Raw genomic sequence first — 22,214 nt, forward strand, 5'->3', positions numbered from 1 at the left:
AGTTTGGGCCAGCAAACTGCCCAAATCCTGGATTATTAAAACACTTTCTCCAATTAAAATTCTTTGCCTTGAACCTTTTGCTTGCACTCTGAGTTCACAGCTGCGTAGGAGTTGTGACATATTAAGATCACATGGATGGTTACCACAGAATCTGCTTCTAGGAGTTAAGGGCAGGTTTTATTATCTCCTCTCCACTCGAGAAATGAAAAACAGAGTTTAGGGGAAGCGTGTGAGTGATTGTCCCTTCCAATTACTGAGTGTAAAGTAAGAAAGTACTGTTAAAAGTAATGCACTGTATAGACATTGATGTAGAGTTGTTGAAAGTAAGTCACAGTAAAATAATTATCTAAGAAAACATACACCTTGAATCTTTTCTTCTTCTACAATTTAGTTTAACATTTGCAGTTGGAAAACTGAAAAAAGAAGGGTTTGGCATGGTGCCGGAAAGGAAACAAATCTAACATTGCATCAGTATTCTAAGGAGACCTATAGAAATATGATACTTGTTGTTTAAAGAAGCAGCAAGTATAACACACTGAGGGAAATAATTCTGAACCTTCAGTATTTAGTCATGGATACTTTCATTTCAAGTCACAATAATATTCACATTTATTTTTCTTAACATCTGAATTCTATCAATCATGGCGATCAGTCTTTTGCAAAAAGGTCTGCATCGACAAACAAGGTTAGACAACAGTACAGCCACTCTGCAACATGTGCAGCAGTTTTACTTGGGCACATCTTTTCGTAATCAGCATGCATTGAGATTAAAATTGCTACCACATGCCAGCTAAACTTTAACAGATGTTTGAAGCAGAAGATCAAAAGGCATGTCATCATATCTCCTCAGATCTGTTACCAGCTATGTAGAGGAGAAATGCTGAAATACAACACTTTCAGTCTTGCCACTTGTTGACTCCTTTAGTTTGTATGCAGCAATATTTTTCAACACAAAAACAAATTATGCATTGAACAATGTTGGCTCTACCTGAAGAACTGCTAGCTAATACCAAGGGATGGTTACAACAATATCCCAGAATGCCCAGCAAGAAATTCCAGATGTATCCCGGTGAAAGCCTAAAATGTTCAAGTACTTGCTTTGTTATTCCAACTTAACTTATACCATAGAAGGACTTGATGGAAGATATGCTTCTAACTAATGCAGTAGGTAATGAACTTCAATCACAGTCCATTTTGTTATGACTTATTGGACAAAAGCACAGATTCATAATGTCTTTTAACAAGTGATTTAAATACATTCTCAACAAAAGGTGTGTATAATGTGATCACCATGTTTAATATATGCAGTATTAGTAGTGTATAACCTTAGAAAGCATTAGAACCACTTTAAAACCAACTTTCTCTCTCAAAAATACACTATGTGGATCACATCATTCAAAGTCCAGTTTACTGGATGCAATGCCGTGTCTGACTGAAATCTGCTTTTATGTGTTATCCAATAATCCTAACTGATAGTCCATCATTGTTGTTTTTTGTTTCAATAAATTAATGCTTAAATTCAAGGCTTCTGGCTTTCAGTGAACAACCAGGATGACATATGGTAGGCCACTGGTGGATAGCCCTATTGTATTTTAATGACAGAGTAACTCTGTCTGCTCAGAGCTGTATGTGGTGAACAGGTGTCCAACTACAATGGGTTAAAGAAAGTTGGGACCTTTAGAGAAACCCTGAAACATGCAATTCCATCTCCAACACACAAAGCTTACAGTGTTCAAAGCTCTAAATTATTGTTGCATACATTTTTGAAAATCAAATCCCTTTTGGAAAAAAGGCAGCAAAGAGAGCAAGTCAAAATATTTAAACTTTTGGCAGGATGCTGATGCAGATGTGTAGCAGTTGTGTGCCAATTAAGGATATTGCTGAAGTGAACTGTTAAAGCCTTTTGGGATTTTTGCTGGTCTAAGATGACAGACCTTTCGTTCATTACTGTTTCAGCAGGAACATAATATAATTTTATGGGCTACAAAACAAGAGTTTTTTTTATAGCCCCAATTTACATCCTGTTTCAAAAGCAATACAATTGGAAATGACAATCTGATCAAATCCCTGTTAATTCTAGAAGAAATAATTAAAAACACCACAAATTGGTTTCCTTGAGCTCTATTAGATAACTTGCTGGAAAGCCTCAAGGTGCAGTAATATACTTTCCACATTTAAGTGTGCAAGCTTAAAGCATGTGTATATTTATAAACCACCCTGCTTTCAGAGACATTAAATAAAAAGTTCACAAAAATGTTTTGTCTATGGATCTCAGCTTCTTTTTAAGCTTGCCTGCACTATTTCTAACAAAAAGTTTTTTATTTTTTTCTTTCTGGTACACGTGTTCAGGTTTCAAAGGGGGACATGTTTTTTTTAGTGTAAACTTGAAGAGGTTAGGTTTATGAGTTACTGTAGCTTTAATATACAATTGTACCCGTGAGTACAAGCTGAGCAGCAATTTCTCAAAACAGAAAGACTGCAGAGCAGATGCAGAGCTAGGAGATAGATAAGGCCTCGTGTCTACCTTGTCTGAATTACTGAGATAAAGACTAATTTCCATGTACTGAAATGTCACTGATAAGACCTGTTTAACTAAAGCTGAAATCAGACAGTACACATTCTCTTAAATGTAGGAGATTGGAGACATATTTATGAGATAGACAGCTGCAAAAACTTCCTTCGCCAAGAAACAAAGTATTTTATTTACATTTCTTATGTTTCATAACAAAGGCTGTTTAATGCCTTTATTGCACTTGCATCGAGAGCCAACACCATGGCTTTAGCGGCAGTGAATTCAAACACATGCAATGGTCCTGGTGGATTGAAAACTACGTTGAGAGCATTGTTCCTCAGTATTGTGATTGTTGCATATTGCATGTTTTATTTACAGGTGGCTACAGTGCAGTTTACACTTGCAATTAAGAGGTTTCTATCATATGTAAGTGGTGTTGTACAGCAAAATAAAATATAAAAAACTTTCAAAAAATAGAACAATTTATTTTTTCAACAATTATTCAACCCAGTAACATTTTTATACAGCAAAAAATGTTCCAAATAAATTATTTCTTCAACGATTCTTTGAATACATCTGTGAATGACTTTAGCAGTTAGTTTCTTTGTTTTGCAACCTTTTGCATTTCCATGAGGTCCTGCATCTGCCTTTTCTGTTCCTCTGCAAAAGTCTTATAATTGAAGTGCTACTGTTAGCCTATACTGTGTAGCCTATACTGCTGTGTTTTTTCAGCCGAGATACACTGTGAAACTCAATATCCCAAAAATTACAAATCTCTAAAACAAACAAACAAAAAAAAACAGCGTTACATATAGTTCACCTTTAACACATCACTATTAGTCCATTATTTTTCTTTTTAAATGCAGTTAAGAAAATATTCCTTAAAGTAAGGCCGACTGAACAAACAAGCTGAGCATTTTTTATGAAAACGAATGCATACAGTTATGTTGGTCAAAAAGTCCAGTATGTGGGGAAATTACACCACAGCCGCCAAACTGGTATTGTACCTCCGCCATTTTGAAATGCCCACGAGTCAGCTCCTCAGAATGTTAGCTAACATTACGGAGCTCTCTCGGCGTGCAGGTCATTCAATAGAAAGCTCCACGTAGCGCTCTGCCTATTGAACGCACCCGTTATCTGTACTTGCAGCACACAACCCATTGAAAAAAAATTTGAAATACTTTACATATTGTATTTCTTGTAAGGTTTTTAGATAAAATACTGTCTTCCACCTAGCAGAGTTTTTTATACCATGTTTCCATGAACCACATAACTCGGGTACATGCTCGAGTTGCACCCCCTGCCACCTCCACCTCCGTTTCCATGTTTTTAAATTACTCGAGTTGGCTCACAATTCGGGCGGGAGCCTGAATTCTCTGGTCCGATTTCACTCCTCGGGCTGGCCTGAATTCGGGCTGGGAGGAAATTACATCACTAAATGTCAATCAAAAATGTTGTAGGGGGCGGAAACATTGTATAATGGGACATCTTTGTTGGTATTAAATTCAGCGGATTTGCTACCACCAGGACCATTGCATGTGTTTGAATTCACTGCTGCTAAAGCCATGGTTTTTGAATTGCCGTTTTTCAGGTCACAAAGAAGAAAATCAATGCAGTTTTACATTTATACTTTTAATTCCAAAAAGATTCAAATAAATGTTAACTTAATGAAATCTGTCTGCTAAAATAGTATCTCATTTAGACTAACTCGTTATACTAGCATCTACAATGTCACTGCACCAACTTGGAGAACAACAAAAAAGGCCTTCTAATCAGTTAGACTAGCAAGCACTGCTAAAATCAGCTCAGTTTTTTACAGGGCAGAACTCATTTATTTTAATGTTTTGTTTTGTTTATAGACTTTGTGATACCTGCACTGTGGGTGTCTTTAGCAAAGATCTTCTCGATACACAAGATGGTCAACTCCACTGATTTAACATTGGAACTTCCGTCCAAGCCGAAGCGGTGCATCCTGGGAATCCAAAGAGTGGCGAGTTTTCTCCTGTCTCTATAATGTAAAGTCTGCCTCATTACCTATTCCAAGCTATATCTTTTGCCAACGATTGTATTTTTTAGCAAGATTCATCTGGGTTTATTCAGAGACACCCCTCCTTAACACATATGCGTTATTATTTCTACGATCGATGTTTTCAATTTGCCTGACAAGTTGACAGTGTTGATGGCAATTGTCAACTCTCATGAATATTATTTAGCAGGCAATGGTTTTTTTCTCATTAGGTGCTCACCTCATTTGCACTCAGTGCAAGGCATGAACCACATATTGCAAAACAATCTTGAAAAGATTTCAGTGGCCTGAGGTTTTATATACATTTGTGCAGGCAAGTCACAGCAAAAAAACACAATTTGTGCTTTACAGCTTTCTCCGTTGTCTGCTTGCATTCTCTTTTACTAATTATTTTGTACTTCCAATTAATCTAAAAAGGAAGATCTAACTTTGAAACCAACCCTAAATTCTGCTGCATACTTTATTCAATATACCCCTGTGGTGCATCGGCACACCTGTCCTGGGGACAATATGCCTGCAAACTCCCTATGGCCTTTTAATAAGAGGTAGCATTGAGGAGCTTTTTTGTAATAAGAGAGCTACAGGTATGTCTGAACCATTATACACATGTAAGTTTCTGAAGAAAAAAAATAAACCATGAAAGGAACATTCTTTTGTACATCCACACTTCAGCGCATGGCTCAGGGGCTGCTAAAGTACTGCCCAATCCCAAAAAGTTTTGTCAGTGATGCATAATTGTAATATCCCCAAAAGAGAGGTCATGAAGATTAATTAATATATAATAAGAATGGAATCATCAATGTTTGTGTTGAACCTTATACTGTTAAGCAACAGGCCTAATACAACAAAAAAAAGACGTGCATGACCATGCATAACCAATTAGTAAATAGTTTTTATGAATACGTGACAGTTTGCAACACCAAAGAAACTAAAGATAGGTAAACAAACATTAACAAAACTGACCGATAACTGTTTTAATCCTAGCATACCTTCCTCATGTTTGATTTATGTTACCTTAATTGTAGATTTTATGATTGATACTTTAAAGTTATGAAATCACACATAATTTTTAACATCTGGAAGTTGATTGCCTTGTTCTGTGTTGCTATTCTAGCATTATTTGTCCTGTCTGTGTGCTCTGTTTGAACTTAAGACAATATTTTTTTGTGACATTCTACAATGTAAAAATAAGTCTATAATAGCAGAATAGCATGTACACAATGGTTATGTTTAATATATATGCCGATTACCATAAAATGTGCTAATTCTAATTCTCAAAAAGAAAAGGCTATGTTTGATAAATGTTTTGACGACATCATTCCTGTCCTTTTGTGACAAATATTTTGTAAACAATTTGGGTATAAATTGTTTAAATGAGTATAGCTAGAGTCTGATGTTAGGTCAGAGAAATAAAGAGAAAACTGCTACCCTCTGTATCTCCAGAATTGGTAAATATACCTTTCTGTATTTGTTTCTATGTTTTATTAATACAGTTTGTTAACTAATCTGTCGTAATGACATGATTCAGTGGGTTCAATCTACAAAATAACACTCACTTAGTTGAGGCAGTTAACATAATATACTGAGGTATATTAGGTGAACAAATGCCTCTAAAATACCTGAAACTAATGAGAAAAAATAACTGTGCCATTTAAAAATAAACTGCTGAAAACCCAATTGAAGTCTACAGGTTAATCTCAGCACGTGATTTTTTCATTTAGCTAACTCTGGGAATTAAATATCTCGGTGTAACCCAGTGAAAATAAACAGTAAATTCTTACTGCCTTTAGTTGCAATGAGTAGCCATTTACTTTGGCCCATATGAATAATTTCTCACATAGTGAACAGTTAAAATGACTTCATTTTTTATTTTACTTGGATAAAAAGTCAGTCAAGGCAAAAGGTCAGGGCTTCAGGAAGTAATTGGAATTCTCTCCTGTAGCATATCATAATTACACTTTCTTGAATGTTTCGCTGTATCACTGTATGTGAAATATAGTATAATAAAAAAAGAGAGTTGTGGACTCAGATTACTGGTTCCTTTGAATAATTCAGCGCTTGCTGGAAATAGAATTGTTCCATTTTTCACGACTGCATTATGAAATAAAATTCCTTTTGTTTTCAAATCTTGAGGTTGGTGAAAAATAAAGGACAGCTTTGTCTTGTTCTATAGGGGAAAAGGATCAGTAACAAAACAAACTTTACCTAAAAGATTAATGCGGATGACAACATTGAATCAGGTTAACTTGTTACAGGACTGTTCTTAGAATGGGCTCCTTGTAGTCTTCACTGCTTCACAATACCCACTGATATCTTGGATATTCTTGGAACGTCGTTAGTAGGGCCCCATGAATAAAATGCTGTAAACGCCCTGGACTGTAAAGCTTTTGATGTTCAAATAACCCAGTTAAACTAGTTTGTAACTTATTTAGTGTCTTTGTTACTACAGGAAACATATTTGCTCACATAAACCGTGACAACCAATGCAAATCAGTCATACACAAGTCCCTACTAGTCCTGCTAAAAGCCCTCTAATGTTGCATTCATTGAACCACCAGCTTTTACTTAGGTGGTGGGTCATGTGGTTTAATATCTGAGTACCACATTAAACAATTTCACACACTATTAGAAATAAAAGGGTTTCACCTACCCAGTTTACAAAAACGAGGCTCTGCCTTTAATCTATGTACAAGCGTACATTTATTATTTAAATCCTTTATTAAATTATTCCTCAGAGGTTAAAGGTGTGTTTAATGAATAAGCAGTACATACATTTCCAGTATAATAAACTACAGATGAGGCACATTAAGTTTGGCGGATTCCTTAAAAAACCATTGGATGAAGCTCTTTAAGACTTAATTTCCTATTTTCTATGTTTTTATTGGAAGATAAGAACTACCCAAAAAACAATGGTGTGGGCCAAACGGTTTCCCCTGAAGCTGAAACCTCAGAAAGGTCACTTTATGCAGAAGTAGTGTTCTGCTTTTTTTTTTTTTTTTTTTTTTTTTTAGAAGCTGCTGATACCATTTTAAAACAGCCCCTTCGATAATTACACATGCTAGTTACCATTAGTCCAAACTTAAACAAACACTATGCTTTGGCTAGAGCATGCAGACATGGGACAAAACAGAGGCGACATATGCCTTTTAAATGCAATGTTAATGCAACAAATGCACTCTGCAAGTATGGATACATGAGTTTCATATTAATATTACACACATACACTACCGGTCAAAAGTTTTAGAACACCCCCATTTTTCAAGTTTTTATTGAAATTTAAGCAGTTCAAGTCCAGTGAATAACCTGAAATGGTACAAAGGTAAGTGGTAAACTGCCAGAGGTTAAAAAAAAAAAGTTTAGGTTACCAAAAACTGAAAAATAATGTACATTTTAGAGTTATACAAAAAGGCCTTTTTCAGGGAACAAGTAATGGGTTAACAACTTACAGCTGTTCTGCAGCAATGGAAGTAAATTAAGCCTTGAAAGTTGATGCTAACAATTCCTACAGGTGTCCCAACTTTTGTTGATTACTTACAAACCCTCTGTCTGTATAAAAGCAGTGTTGGAACAGACTGTGTTACTACACCCTCAAGCATTATTTGGACAGTATTGTACTGCAGGAAGTAGTATATTGCTCTCATAATGGCGAGAAAAAGGCAATTAACAAAGGAAGACAGACAGACCATTATAACCCTTAAAAGTGTAGGTCTTTCCTTTAGAGAAATTGCAAAGAAAGCCAAGGTGTCAGTGAGTACAGTTTCCTACACCATCAAAAGGCACTTGGAAACTGGAGGAAACTCTGACAGGAAGAGGTCTGGCATACCCAAAGCCACAACAGAATCAGAAGACAAGTTTCTGAGAGTCAACAGCATGCGTGTTAGGCGGCTCACAGGACAACAGCTTCAAGCACAGCTTAACACTGGTCGAAGTAAGCAAGTCTCAGTTTCAACTATGAAGAGAAGACTTCGAGCTGCAGGTTTGACAGGTCGAGTGGCAGTAAGAAAGCCATTGCTAAGATGGCAAAATAAGACAAAGAGGCTTGCCTGGGCCACGACGCACCGCCAGTGGACTACTGAAGACTGGAAGAAGTTCTTATGGACCGATGAATCAAAATTTGAAATCTTCGGTTCATCACGCAGGGTTTTTGTACGCCATCGAGTAGGCGAAAGGATGGTTCCTCGGGGTGTGACATCAACTGTCAAACATGGAGGAGGAAGCGTGATGGTCTGGGGCTCTTTTGCTGGATCCAGAGTCGGCGACTTGCACAGAGTGAGTGGCACCCTGAACCAAAACTGCTACCACAGCATTTTGCAGCGCCCTGCAATACCCTCTGGTATACGCCTAGTTGGTCAGGGGTTCATCCTACAGCAAGATAATGACCCAAAACATACCTCAGGCTATGTCAGAACTACCTTAGAAGAAAAGAACAAGACGGTAGGCTTCAAATCATGGAATGGCCAGCACAGTCTCCAGACTTAAACCCCATCGAGCTGGTTTGGGATGAACTGGACAGAAGGGTGAAAGCAAAGCAACCTACAAGTGCAACACATTTGTGGGAACTTCTGCAACAGTGTTGGGAAGAACTTTCCCAACAATATTTGATTTACATTGTAGAAAGAATGACACAAGTGTGTTCGGCTGTTATATCTGCAAAAGGTGGCTACTTTGATGAGTCAAAAATTTAGATTCAATTTTGTTAAACAAAACGATTCCATGATTCCTTTTTATCTCCAATTGTTTATTTGTTCTATGCTTTAATTTCAGAGTACGCTGAGACATTAAACTGCGTAAATTTCAATATAAACTGGAAAAATTGAGGTGTTCTAAAACTTTTGACAGGTAGTGTCAAACATACATATACATATATATATATATATATACATATATATACATATACACAGTGCCTTGCAAAAGTATTCAGACCCCTGACCAATTCTCTCATATTACTGTATTACAAATGATACATTAAAATTTCGTTCTGTTTGATATTTTATTTTAAAACACAAACTGAAAATCAATTATTGTAAGGTGACATTGGTTTTATGTTGGGACATATTTTAAAGAAAAATAAAAAACTGAAATAACTTGCTTGCATAAGTATTCAACCCCCACACATTAATATTTGGTAGAGCCACCTTTCGCTGCAATAACAGCTTTAATTCTTTTGGGGTAAGTATGTACCAGCTTTGCACACAGTGTCAGAGAGATTTTGGCCTGTTCTTGGCAGATTTGCTCCAGGTTGTCCAGGTTGGTTGGAAGACGCTTGTGGACCGCAATTTTCAAATAGTGCCACAGATTCTCAATGGGATTGAGATCAGGACTTTGACTGGGCCACTGTAGGACATTCACCTTTTTGTTCTTGAGCCACTCCAATGTTGCTTTGGCCTTGGGCTTGGGATCATTGTCCTGCTGAAAGGTGAATTTCCTCCCAAGCTTCAGTTTTTTAGTGGACTGAAGCAGGTTCTCTTGCAGTATTTCCCTGTATTTTGCTCCATCCATTCTTCCTTCAATTTTAACAAAATGCCCAATCCCTGCTGATGAGAAGCATCCCCACAGCATGATGCTGCCACCACCATACTTCACTGTAGGGATGGTGTGTCTTGAGGCATGGGCAGTGTTAGGTTTGCGCCACACATAGCGCTTTGAGTTTTGGCCAAAAAGCTCAACCTTGGTCTCATCTGACCACAAAACCTTTTCCCATATTGCAGCTGGGTCACTCTCATGCTTTCTGGCAAACTCCAGACGTGCTTTCAGATGGTACTTTTTGAGTAACGGCTTCTTTCTTGCCACCCTCCCATACAGGCCAGTTATGCAGAGCTCTTGATATGGTTGACTGGTGTACCATTACTCCACTCCCAACCACTGTAGCTCCTTCAAAGTGATTGTTGGCCTCTCTGTGGCTTCTCTCACAAGTCTCCTTCTTGATTGAGCGCTGGGTTTTGAGGGATGGCCTTTTCTTGGCAGTGCCTGGGTGGTGTGATGCAGCTTCCACTTGGATATTATTTTGTACCCTTTCCCTAATCTATGCATTGTATTACTTTATCTCTAACTTCTGTAGAATGCTCTTTGGTCTTCATTTTCCTTCAGATTCACAGCCTGACCAATGATCCTTCAACAGTTGGGTTTTTATCCAGAAAATGTGACAGCAACTTTAATGGTTCACAGGTGGAGGCCAATGGTAAGGTAATTGCGTCCTCGTTAGGGCAATTTCTTTCATCGGTGTAAACTGGGAGCTTCCACAGCACAGGGGTTGAATACAAGCAAGATATTTCAGTTTTTTACTTTTCTTAAATATTTCCCAACATAAAACCAATGTCACCTTACAATAATTGATTTTCAGTTTCAGTGTTTTAAAATAAAATATCAAACAGAACGAAATTTCAATGTACCATTTGTAATTCAGTAATATGAGAGAATTAGTCAGGGGTCTGAATACTTTTGCAAGTCACTGTGTGTATATATATATATATATATATATATATATATATATATATATATATATATATATATATATATATATATATATATAATTTCTTTTTTTTCTACTTTAATCTTCTTGGGGTAATTGTAGTCCAAAACACTGGTCCAAAGCTTTGACAACAATAAAGAACTGTGCCATATGGACCGTGTATTAGGTTACAAGTGAAAGGTGTAGGCAATAAAAAAGTGCATGTTATGTATGATGACATTAATATTAGAAACTTGCGTGGTATAGTAGGAGGAAACAAAACCAAAAGAGCTTGCCAAAGAATTCTAAAACTAAGTTGAAAAATGTCACAATTATTATTGTACAGATGGACACTAAATGGAATATTAAGTATTAATGTGCAATGATTCATGAAGCTGCTCAATGGCTCATTTGTTATTTCTGACATACTTCTCTAGCTTAGGAAAAAAATGTCAATTTTCCCTCAGACTGCCTTCCCGTTCTGTCACAAGCATTATTTCATGAAACTTGATTCTAAATGTTTTGTTTCTTTTCAATTTCCTTTCACCACAAATTCTCTGCTCCATAGGCCTTTCTCAACAATCCAGCCTTTCTATTCCAATGGCAGAAACCCAATGCGGCTGTCTTTAATCAAGTCATTTTCAACATGAACCTAATAACTGAAGATCCAGCGCTGGTACCAACAAGGTTACAAAAGTCACATGGATATCTGGGCAACAGCTGAATCCTTTCGTAAACCAAGGAGTGGAATAACAGGGTGTGTGGCAAGAATGAAGCTGGGCTACTTCAACTTACTGTAGCAACACAGCCTCATTAGCTCCATAAAATACCTTTTAATTTAGCAGGAAATTTAGTATTTGACAAACTGACACTAGGACTCCAAATATGCATGTTGGTGATGATGCATATAAAGAAAGTGGTTAATTACCTTTAAGTTAATCCAATTTGTTTTATGAGCTCAGGAGAATAACCACTTGCAGTGTACCTCAGAGTCAGATTTCATAAAGAAATGTAAGCCGCACTCATTCGTACTGTAATGGCTAATAGGCCAAGAGTACAAAACATTGTACCAGCCTCCCTGGGGTAAACAGTGCATTCAACAACTATGAATAAGAAAATGTTTAATGAAAATGCCTCGTCTTTTACCTGCAAATCTGACAAGCCAATTGCATCTCACTCTCTAATGAATGGCGAAGTGCAGCTTTATATTTTTAAACAAATATAGCCAAGTTCTCCTATCCTATGTCATGGGGCAGACATTTACCACTTGAACAGAATGGGGTGTCAAACTGATTGTTATCTAAATTATTCTCGTAAACCAGTTTCAATAATAGAAAACGAACGTATTGTACATGTTCATGCAGCAGTATCCACTATGTTTTACGTAATTCCTTGTCCAGTCTATTTGATTGTTGATTACTAAGTATTTATTGTACAGGGCAAGATAATCTTAAAAGAAATCTTCCAGTGAGTTGGGGGATTAAGTAAACTATATATATATATATATATATATATATATATATATATATATATATATATATATATATATATATATATATATATATATATATACACATATATATATATCACACCAGTATATTCAGAGCTCTTAAAACAGCAATTCAATTGACCAAGAATATGTTAGTCTAATAAAGGATTTCAGGAATCATATTGCATCTTTTTTGATGTTGATGTTTTTGGGCTTCTGGCAATTGACAACACATAAATTATATTTGAGCTAAATTAGTCATGTGGGAGGAAAAAATTAAGATTCACATAAAATACAAAATCGTCATTAATAGATTTGTTTTCATTTTCGTAAACTAATTGAAACTGCATGGAGTTTTCCCATTACACCCAGGGACTCACCCTGAAGCTCCTGGAACCCCAGCACTATGCCAGTGGGTGAGGTTTCTACTGATGTATTAGCATAAACTGTACAGTGACGCACAATCTGTCTCAACATCTAAGTATACAGGCCAAACTAATTAAACGTCTTATACTAAAAACAACTGCATTGATACTTCAGCATAGTTGCTTTTGTATGTGTTTCTGTTATTTTGTGGACTACAGTAATTAGACATTCTCTTAAAATAATTATTCAATGGCAATACATATTGTAGTTGTAATCTTTTTTTTTTTTTTTTACTTTCCATTTGCTGCTGGAAATTAAATATGCAAATGAATACAATATATTTACAGATATATTTTACTATTAAAAATGTATGATAACAGCAGTGACATACTAATCAATCTCAGACTTTGTAAAAACAGATAATGGCAACTTTGCCATTCAGATCTGTTGAGCAGCCTTAAATTCCTGCTGTCAAGATGGCAGTTTTAGATTAAGATTTGAGATCAGTGGCACTTATTTTTGTCAAAGTGAAACCTGCAGTCCGGGTAGATTAGGTTTTACACTACCATTTCCAAACATTTGTTTAATTTACAATTAGCAGTTAGATTACTTTCTTGACTTCTTCAATTTATTTATTTATTTTTATTTTTTTTTAAACTTTCGGTAAAAGTATACTTATACTGTTGTAAAATATACTTTTAACCTCCCATATTTTAACCTTTGAGAAAACATGTTAATCTTGTTTAAACAATGTTGTTTATAACTAGTTTAAACCAGTTTATTGGCATGCTCCTGCTTTTTCTTGTAGCGGTGGGATGTTAATTATTTATATATATATATATATATATATATATATATATATATATATATATATATATATATATATATTATGGTTCAGTAAACTTTTCCACATGATGTTATAATAACATTTTAGAGGAAACACCAACAGAGGTAATTTTATCTCATTTTTTTATGGACTTACAGGTATAAGGAAACTATATTCTTACATATTTGACATATGTAACTGTATATACTGTATATTGAATACTGTATGGAGCATTACAATATAACTACTAATTTTTTTTTAAATGTTTAAGAATTTTCTTGGACAGCAATCTGACTGCCGGAATACCTTTTAGGGACCTCTGAATGAATTCACCCACAGCAAGAGGCGAAACACACACCTGTCCATAGTGTTTTTAATAATAAATTCCAATGGCTTTTCAGGACTAGAAATGTGTGTTAGGAAGGATGCAATATTCCCAGGTGAACAAACACAAGCTTGCTTGGTCATAGTCTCTGCTACCTGTATTTAGATGTGCAAGAACAGTGAGCCCTCGGTGGTCTTTCACAGCCACCATCAGCTTGTCATGCTGGAGTAATACATTTGAAGTTCTCATTTGTTATGTTGTTTAATACAATCGAGCAACTCCTATTTGACTCCATCCCTTTTATGTTCAAACCTCACATGCAGCAACATTTTATAATAGAGCAGCCATGGTTGCATTCGTTTCTTGTATATTTGAGACTATATCTAAAGAGAAAAACAGGAGAATAGTCAGAAATTAAAGTTTTGTAAGATTCACAGTCCTGCAAACAACTGGATAACAACTGTCCTGCCTGACTGAGGAACACATCCCCTTTGTAAAGTGCCCCATCAACAGCTGTTTGAAGCTGAACTAGAATAAACCAAAAACACAAAACTGAAAAACAGACATACCTAGTTTTGATGCACTACTAGAAAAGCATGTCCTGTGTTTCATAATCTGAGAAAAAGAAAATGTTGCAGAGGTTTTGTAATTCAGGGAAATGCACTAAAATGGCACTAACAAAATTACTGTGTTACTGCAATTATTTAACTTAAAAGGAGCAATTTTTCAATGTTCTTGAGGTCAAAAACAGAAGCACTGTGTAATTTACAATGTATTTCAAAATTACACATCCAAGGTCTGACTAAGCAACATGTTGTGCTTATTAAACTTAATAAAAGGTTTCACTTAAAAAAAATAATGAAACATAACAGCAATTGTTCAACTGATATTTTCCTCAAACAAATTATGTTCTTGTTTTAAAGACAGCTTAAGACACAATAAAAGCAGAAATAAAAATGATTATTTTTTTAAAAACAAATTATGTAAAAATATAAAAATGATTTTACAATAATTTAACATGATTTATTTAAGGGTAGCTTTCTTGTTAAAATGAAGTAGACACACATTTCAGCTAGTGCTTTCATTAAAGAAATAATGTAACGGTTAACTAGCATTATTACCGCAATTAAAACATAAAATAAAATAAAATAAAATAAAACAAATAGCTAACAATATGTAGCAACCTATTAAAAAGGTATGCCCCCTATTTAAGGATTATCAAAGTGATCAATGTTGATGATATTGCAATATCAGTTAACGCAGGCGGGTGCATCACACAGGACGAGGCAATCCACACACAGGCGGAGGGCGGGCGTGAACCCGAGACCTCTCGCACTAAAGCATAGCGCTGATACCGATGTACAAAAGAGCCGGCTCCTTTGCAAAGAGCGTACATCGGGCTTATATCTTCGTGTGTGATTACGTCACCTACCAGCGTTGCTGTTGCCTTCCCCCGTGCACGCTACAATATCATTAAAATAGGGTTGGATTTGTTTAAATGCTTTGGTAGTGAGAGTAGCCTGTAAAATATAACCTGTTACTTTACATAGTATTAAGCTACTCAAACACTCAACCATAAAACATATAGTAGAACTAAAATAACATTTAGATTATTTGCAATTATAAAAGACAATGTAAAAAAAAAAAAATGCTACTAAAGCATGATTCGCACGGGACTGAGGTGTCCTCGCACATCAGGTGTCCTCAGAGCTGGTCAAAAGCAGAGCACGTCTAGTAACCTCCCAAACGGATTAGTTTTCATCAAGAAAAGTCGGTAAATTCAAAATGAAATGCGATGTTGTGGCCAGAGAAGGCGCTTTTGTGCATGATTTGTAAACAGTGAACCAGGTTTAAATAACTAATTTTGTTGTACCTTCTTTTCAAAAGGCTAGAATAACCATTTTGTCCCTTGAGTGATAATGTAATTTTACCTTCAAATGCACTGTTCAAAGCATCAATTCTTTAAGAATTGCTTATGTTTTGTATTTTCGCCCGAGTCCCAGTTTGGTTTTGCCTAATCGTTGCGTTTTACTGCACAGGAAAATCTCAGGACAGATCGTACCAATTTGAATATTATATTATGGTTTATTGTAAAGGCTGTGTGAACAGGATGACGTCACTGGCAAGCTGTTTCTACCAGGAAGAGACTCAAACACAAGAAAGCTGCAGGTTTAAATGCAAATGCATACTTTAATAATAACCAAATAACAAAACAAAACACATAGGCAAAATTGCCAAACAAACAGATTAAACAAAACAATATCATTTTAAAGACTGTGGTTGTAGACCGAGCTGCCAATTTCAATACACCACGGCTTCACAAACTCCCCTACACCCCAACGATTTTTATTTATATATATATATATATATATATATATATATATATATATATATATATATATATATATATATATATATATATATATATATATACACACATACACACACACAGCTCCGGAAAAAATTAAGAGACGACTGCAAAATTATCAGTTTCTCTGGTTTTACTATTTATAGGTATGTGTTTGGGTCAAATGAACATTTTTGTTTTATTCTATAAACTACTGACAACATTTCTCCCAAATTCCAAATAAAAATATTGCCATTTAGAGCATTTATTTGCAGAAAATGACAACTGGTCAAAATAACAAAAAAGATGCAGTGTTGTCAGACCTCGAATAATGCAAAGAAAATAAGTTCAGATTCATTTTTAAACAACACAATACTAATGTTTTAACTTAGGGAGAGTTCAGAAATCATTATTTGGTGGAATAACCCTGATTTTCAATCACAGCTTTCATGCGTCTTGGCATGCTCTCCACCAGACTTTCACATTGATGTTGGGTGACTTTATGCCACTCCTGGCGCAAAAATTCAAGCAGCTCGGCTTTGTTTGATGGCTTGTGACCATCGTGACCTTGTTCTTATGAACCGCCGTCTTTGAAATTTTAAGGATGGAAGCAACCCGGCGCTCACTGTATCCCTCTGCCAGTAAAGCCAGAATTGAACCCTTCTTTTCCTCACTCAAAACTTTCCTTTTCAACTCTTTGGGCATTGTCAATAGTTATTTTTTGATTCCAATTACTTTTGAGGTACTACTAGCACTGTTTTGCCATCCAGCTGGTCCTATTGCAAGAGGATAGTGATGACCACAGGAGTGTTTTTTATACTTTTCCTCGTTAAATAAGATTTGGTTCAGGTAATCAGTACCTCATTCCGTAGAATGAGGTGTGCCTGTGTTGGAATTCAAAAGACACTGGAATGGAATGGCTGCCATACATGTAGAGATGCTGATTTAAGAAAAATTTGCAGTGGTCTCTTAATTTTTTCCAGAGCTGTATATGTGTGTGTGTGTGTGTGTGTGTATATTAGACACACACACAAACACAGCACACAAAACCCTCACCTTCACCAACATGAATTCTCACCATCACTAATTCTCCCAAACACCCGGGAACACCTATTTATTCACCTCTGGCTGGAGCCTTAAACATTTATTCAATTGACGGCTCCAGCCACATTCCCACACCACATGCACCAATGCTCTAGCAGGGCTTTCACCCTGCCGTGCTGCTACACACCTACCCTAATAATAATACACAATACATTTAAAAAACAACAATAATAATACTACAAAAATAATAAAAATAAACACAGGGACGGGGTGTACCCTGTCACAGGCTGGTATTGCTTTGAGGTGAAGACACAGAACACCTGAGTTTGAAATTTTCCAGAAGGTCCCGATGTTCTGTAAAATAAATCAGAGGACCTCTGAGATAATTATCTGGGATAAAAAGAAATGGACGGTTCGCATGGGACTAAATTTCACCGATGTCGGTAAAAATTCTGAAACCACTGGTTTATATGGTGATTTGTAGGGAATCGGGCTTAAGTTACTCTTGTTACTAAGTTAGTACAACCATTGAACTGACATAACAATGTTAAAACCCCAAATATTAATAACGGTATTCCACTGGCAACAAACACCACAGATGAGCATCAAGAAAACAGACAGTTCAAAGACTGCCCAGAGAGGTCAAATGTGACATGTTTTCAGAGCACCACACCTTAAATAGTGATCTGAGCAAATTAGTCTTTCCAACAGTTGTTATACATTCTTCATAATTAAAGGCACTGGAGCATGCAGCTATTCTAAAGAGAGGTGTTTTACACAGCCATTTGACATGTTCAGTCAATTAAACAGCAATGGGCTTTTCAAAGGTCAACCATACTATAGCATTCCAAGTTTAAATTTTGTAAGATAGTGATGATCCACTTGCATTCAACCCTACAAGGCCCAGGTCCTTACATTTTGATTATTCTTCCACTGTTAAAAAGGCCCAAAACAGCTTTTTTTTATTACCACAAAGCAATTAATTCACAGAAGAAATTCGACAGTGGGGCATGTTGATCAAAATGCTTCATCTTGGCAAAATGTATGAAGATATTAAAAACTATGCGTCTTCATTTTTGTCATCATATGTGAATAGTTGCAAGAGTTCTGAATGTATTATGCAATAGTATGAAATAATGCCTGCAGTAACCAGTCTCCCTACAAATGCATTTTTAATGAAATACAAAATACATCAAAGCCTTTAAATACTCCACAGCAGTGATTGATTTCCCAGTGTGCTGTACAGTACTGTACCAGTGTGATGATTTTTTATCGCCTAGAGTAAGTCTTCCCTCTTTTAAGCAACAAAATGCTCTTGTAGCAATTTTTAAATAAGGCATTCTTTAAAGCCATGACTGCTCTTTTAATAGAATCTTTAAAGCCATGACTGCTCTTTTAATAGAATCCAGATGGAATAATGTAGTGTTTATAGTAGAATTCAGAATGTCTCCAAATTGGGCAACATATATATATAATTATGGCAGAGTAGGGGGAGGAGAGATGTAGTCATGGAGGGTAATGCACTACATTGCCCAGAATGCCATGGGAGTGAGCCAGGATGCGGTTCATCTGGCTCTAATTTTAATGAGGGACACCCGACTGTGATTAGCAGGCAGGTATATAAGCAGGTCACAAATGTTTGAACACGGCTGTCTGTGTGAAAGCCAATGGCTGTCTGAGTGGAACCTATGAAGAGACCTGTGGTCGGAGTAATTAAAAAAAAATAAAAATAAAAAGGTACTTTGTGAACCTTGTTGGTAAAAGAGGTGTTTTGGCTGGTAAACGGCTTAGCCATCCAGTGCGCTAGTTAGAACTGTTAAAAGTTTAGTTTAGCACTCCAATGGGAGTTAGGTTTTTGTGTTTAATAAAAGTGCACATTCTTGTGTCTGGGTCTGCTGTGTTAAGGGTGCCAGAGAGCGAAGCAGAGAGTGGCTCCGTTGCAGTGTGTGTGTGTGTGTGTGTGTGTGTGTATATATATATATTGCTCTTATTGTATTACTCTTGCTCTTATTGTATTACTTGTATTGTAACGCTTGAAATGTTTTTGCTTACGATTGTAAGTCGCCCTGGATAAGGGCGTCTGCTAAGAAATAAATAATAATAATAATAATAATAATAATAATAATAATAACATATATATATATATATATATATATATATATATATATATATATATATATATATATATATATTATATAAAAAAAACTGTATTTAATACAATAGATTTTACCACACTTTTTTAAAGTCATTTTTTTTTTCTTTTAAGCAAATTTTTTTTCAGTTGCAATCTGTTAATATTGTATTTTTGTTTACGACTAATTCTCCCTGGATAAGGGCGTCTGCTAAGAAATAAATAATAATAATAATAATAATAATAATAATAATAATAATAATAATAATAATAGACTTCTGGATATGCCATGTTTTTATAGAAGAGGTTGCTTAAAAAAACAACTCTGTACTCCTTGTGGAGCCCTTATTAACAACCTGCAACATTTTCATGTTGTGTTTAGACTATTACAAAAGGCAAGGCTATACTTAGCAGCACAACTACGAATCCGGTAGCGAAACCTAATAGGTTGTCAGCCATAAATAAACCACTATTCCAATCCTACACATTCCTTCAACAGCTGCTGTATGAAATTATTCCCAAGAGTTAGGGTTAAGGACTTCATAAATAAATACATTTACCTATGAAAAAAAAACACCACCACCACCACATCATAAAGCAGCATACTGTTTTTAATTTGTCAAATAAACATAATAGTGTTTAAGATAATGTTTTACAAACTGGACTGACATGTTGTTTACAGAAAACCCAAAGGCCTACACAGTTGCCATGGTTATCATGTGAAACATACAATAAAAAATCATTTAATAAAAATGTAGAGGGTATTCATTATGACTCATTGATCAGGCATGTTCTTTAAAACACCACAGTCTGTGGTTAAAAACTGGAAACTAACATCTGAAATAGAATACACCAATAACATACAAGATTAAAATGAGATAATGTTATAATATGCCTGTAACACAGTACAACATGAACCAGTATTAGTAAATGTAGGCACCCAGTTATTAAAATGTTAACTGATACAAAATGATACCATTTTGTATCTACGGTAAATTATTTAACCTATGAAACTAGAAACTGCCAAGCTATACCACAGACGACATGTTTAACTATATATTAGCTATTGCTATAATTTGTATTTGGTGTTTCATAAAATATATAATTAACAAATCATATTTTGGCGCTTATATTTTAAAGTTAAAAACTAAAAGTTAACTTTCCAAAAAATGAACTGGAAACTTGTTATAGATCACCCACAAGTGTCCATGTATCTGTATCTTATTTACAGCATTCCCATATCTTGTATAGTTAATTTCAAAGAATGTGGTGCTTTCAATCAGCAAATTTAAACAGGTCATATAAATGGCTATGCTGAGGGACTACAGCGGCTTGTTTAACATTTATACAAAACCTTTCTTTGCTTAAAATTCACTATCATATGCTCAATCTTTCAAAGACATGAAACTGTCTTATCGATCCACTAAAGGTCCAGTGTTTTTATGTATATAAGCCTATTAGCTTCTTGTGGTTCAATACATCATAATTTCATACCCGCAAGCAAGGGTCAAATGGCCACGAACTATGACCTTACAAGACAGCTGCTCTTTAATCACTGGTTACCAATTATTGACCAAAGCGCTGAGCTTAAAGACTAAGGGCAAATCACTCTGATTCAGGTGTTAAAGGGTTATTCTGTTTCAAGGGCTAAGACAATTCAACTTTGTGCTTGTCAATCTTGGAATTAAAAGTTAATGAAATTCAGATTGTGTGATCAATTTTTTTGTTTCCCAAGCATGTACATCAGAGAAAACCCTTTTGACAGTGAAAAATGTGGTATGAATTCAAACCAGTCCAAACAGTTCAAGTTTATAATTGGACCATAGCTACTTTGGAGCATTACAAATCCATCCACAATTTCCCTCAATGTAATGTGATATGGTGGACTTGGTTTCCATGACAAAAGAAATCTAACTGTATCTGCCAATTCCAAAAAAAACCCCAAAACTCTAATGATCTGCTTTAATGAACCACCTACCAACCTGTGGATATTGTGTGTTTTAAAATGACTCATACACAAGACATGTACTTAATTGAAAATTATAATCTTCCTGTTATAGTAAATGTTATCTTATCGATTGCCATTAACTATGTTCTTATGCATTCCTGAGATACAGACATGGCATATTATCGCCTTCTCGCTCGATGGAGTAGGTGTTGACTTCAGAGGAGGCCAGCTGCAGCAGCTGTATACATCCTCAGATCCCACAGGAGGAAGCTTTCATCTTTGCTGCATTTCCCACTGCCAGTCCCAGGCAATACCCCCCCCCCCCCCCCCCCCTTCCACTGAAAACATGAGTGTAATAGCTTTGGAATTTTGTCCAAAACCACAAGACCTGTCCATAAGACTAAGGCTGCATTTGATTCTAATGGGTATCTAAATTGAGGGAAAGAAAAGTAGTTTAGGTCCCCAGCAGAAATTTGATTGAGAGACAGGTCTATATTTGATAGAAGAAACAAAATAATTCACAATGTTAAATCTATCACAAAACCATTTATCTATGTTCTGCTTCTGGGTTTTAAATTAAAAGGTAGAACTAAGGGTTTGCATATTGTAGGAGTGTATTTTGTATAGATACACACACACACACACACACACACACACATACACTTTACTGTTCTTGAAACACCTTTTTGTGTTTAAAATACTTTTTTTTACAATGTATTTTTCCCCTACATGCTCAACAGTGATAAAGAAAG

General features: G+C 35.6%; 1 protein-coding gene across 7 annotated transcripts in view; it reads right to left on the reverse strand.

Annotated features, from left to right (window-relative positions):
* The window catches only part of LOC117406858 (roundabout homolog 1-like), a 409,265-nt gene that overhangs the window by 77,851 nt on the left and 309,200 nt on the right, over positions 1–22,214 (reverse strand). The gene's annotated exons all lie outside the window — the stretch shown is intronic.

This window comes from Acipenser ruthenus, chromosome 8, assembly GCF_902713425.1.
Source record: "Acipenser ruthenus chromosome 8, fAciRut3.2 maternal haplotype, whole genome shotgun sequence".
NCBI lineage: Eukaryota > Metazoa > Chordata > Actinopteri > Acipenseriformes > Acipenseridae > Acipenser > Acipenser ruthenus.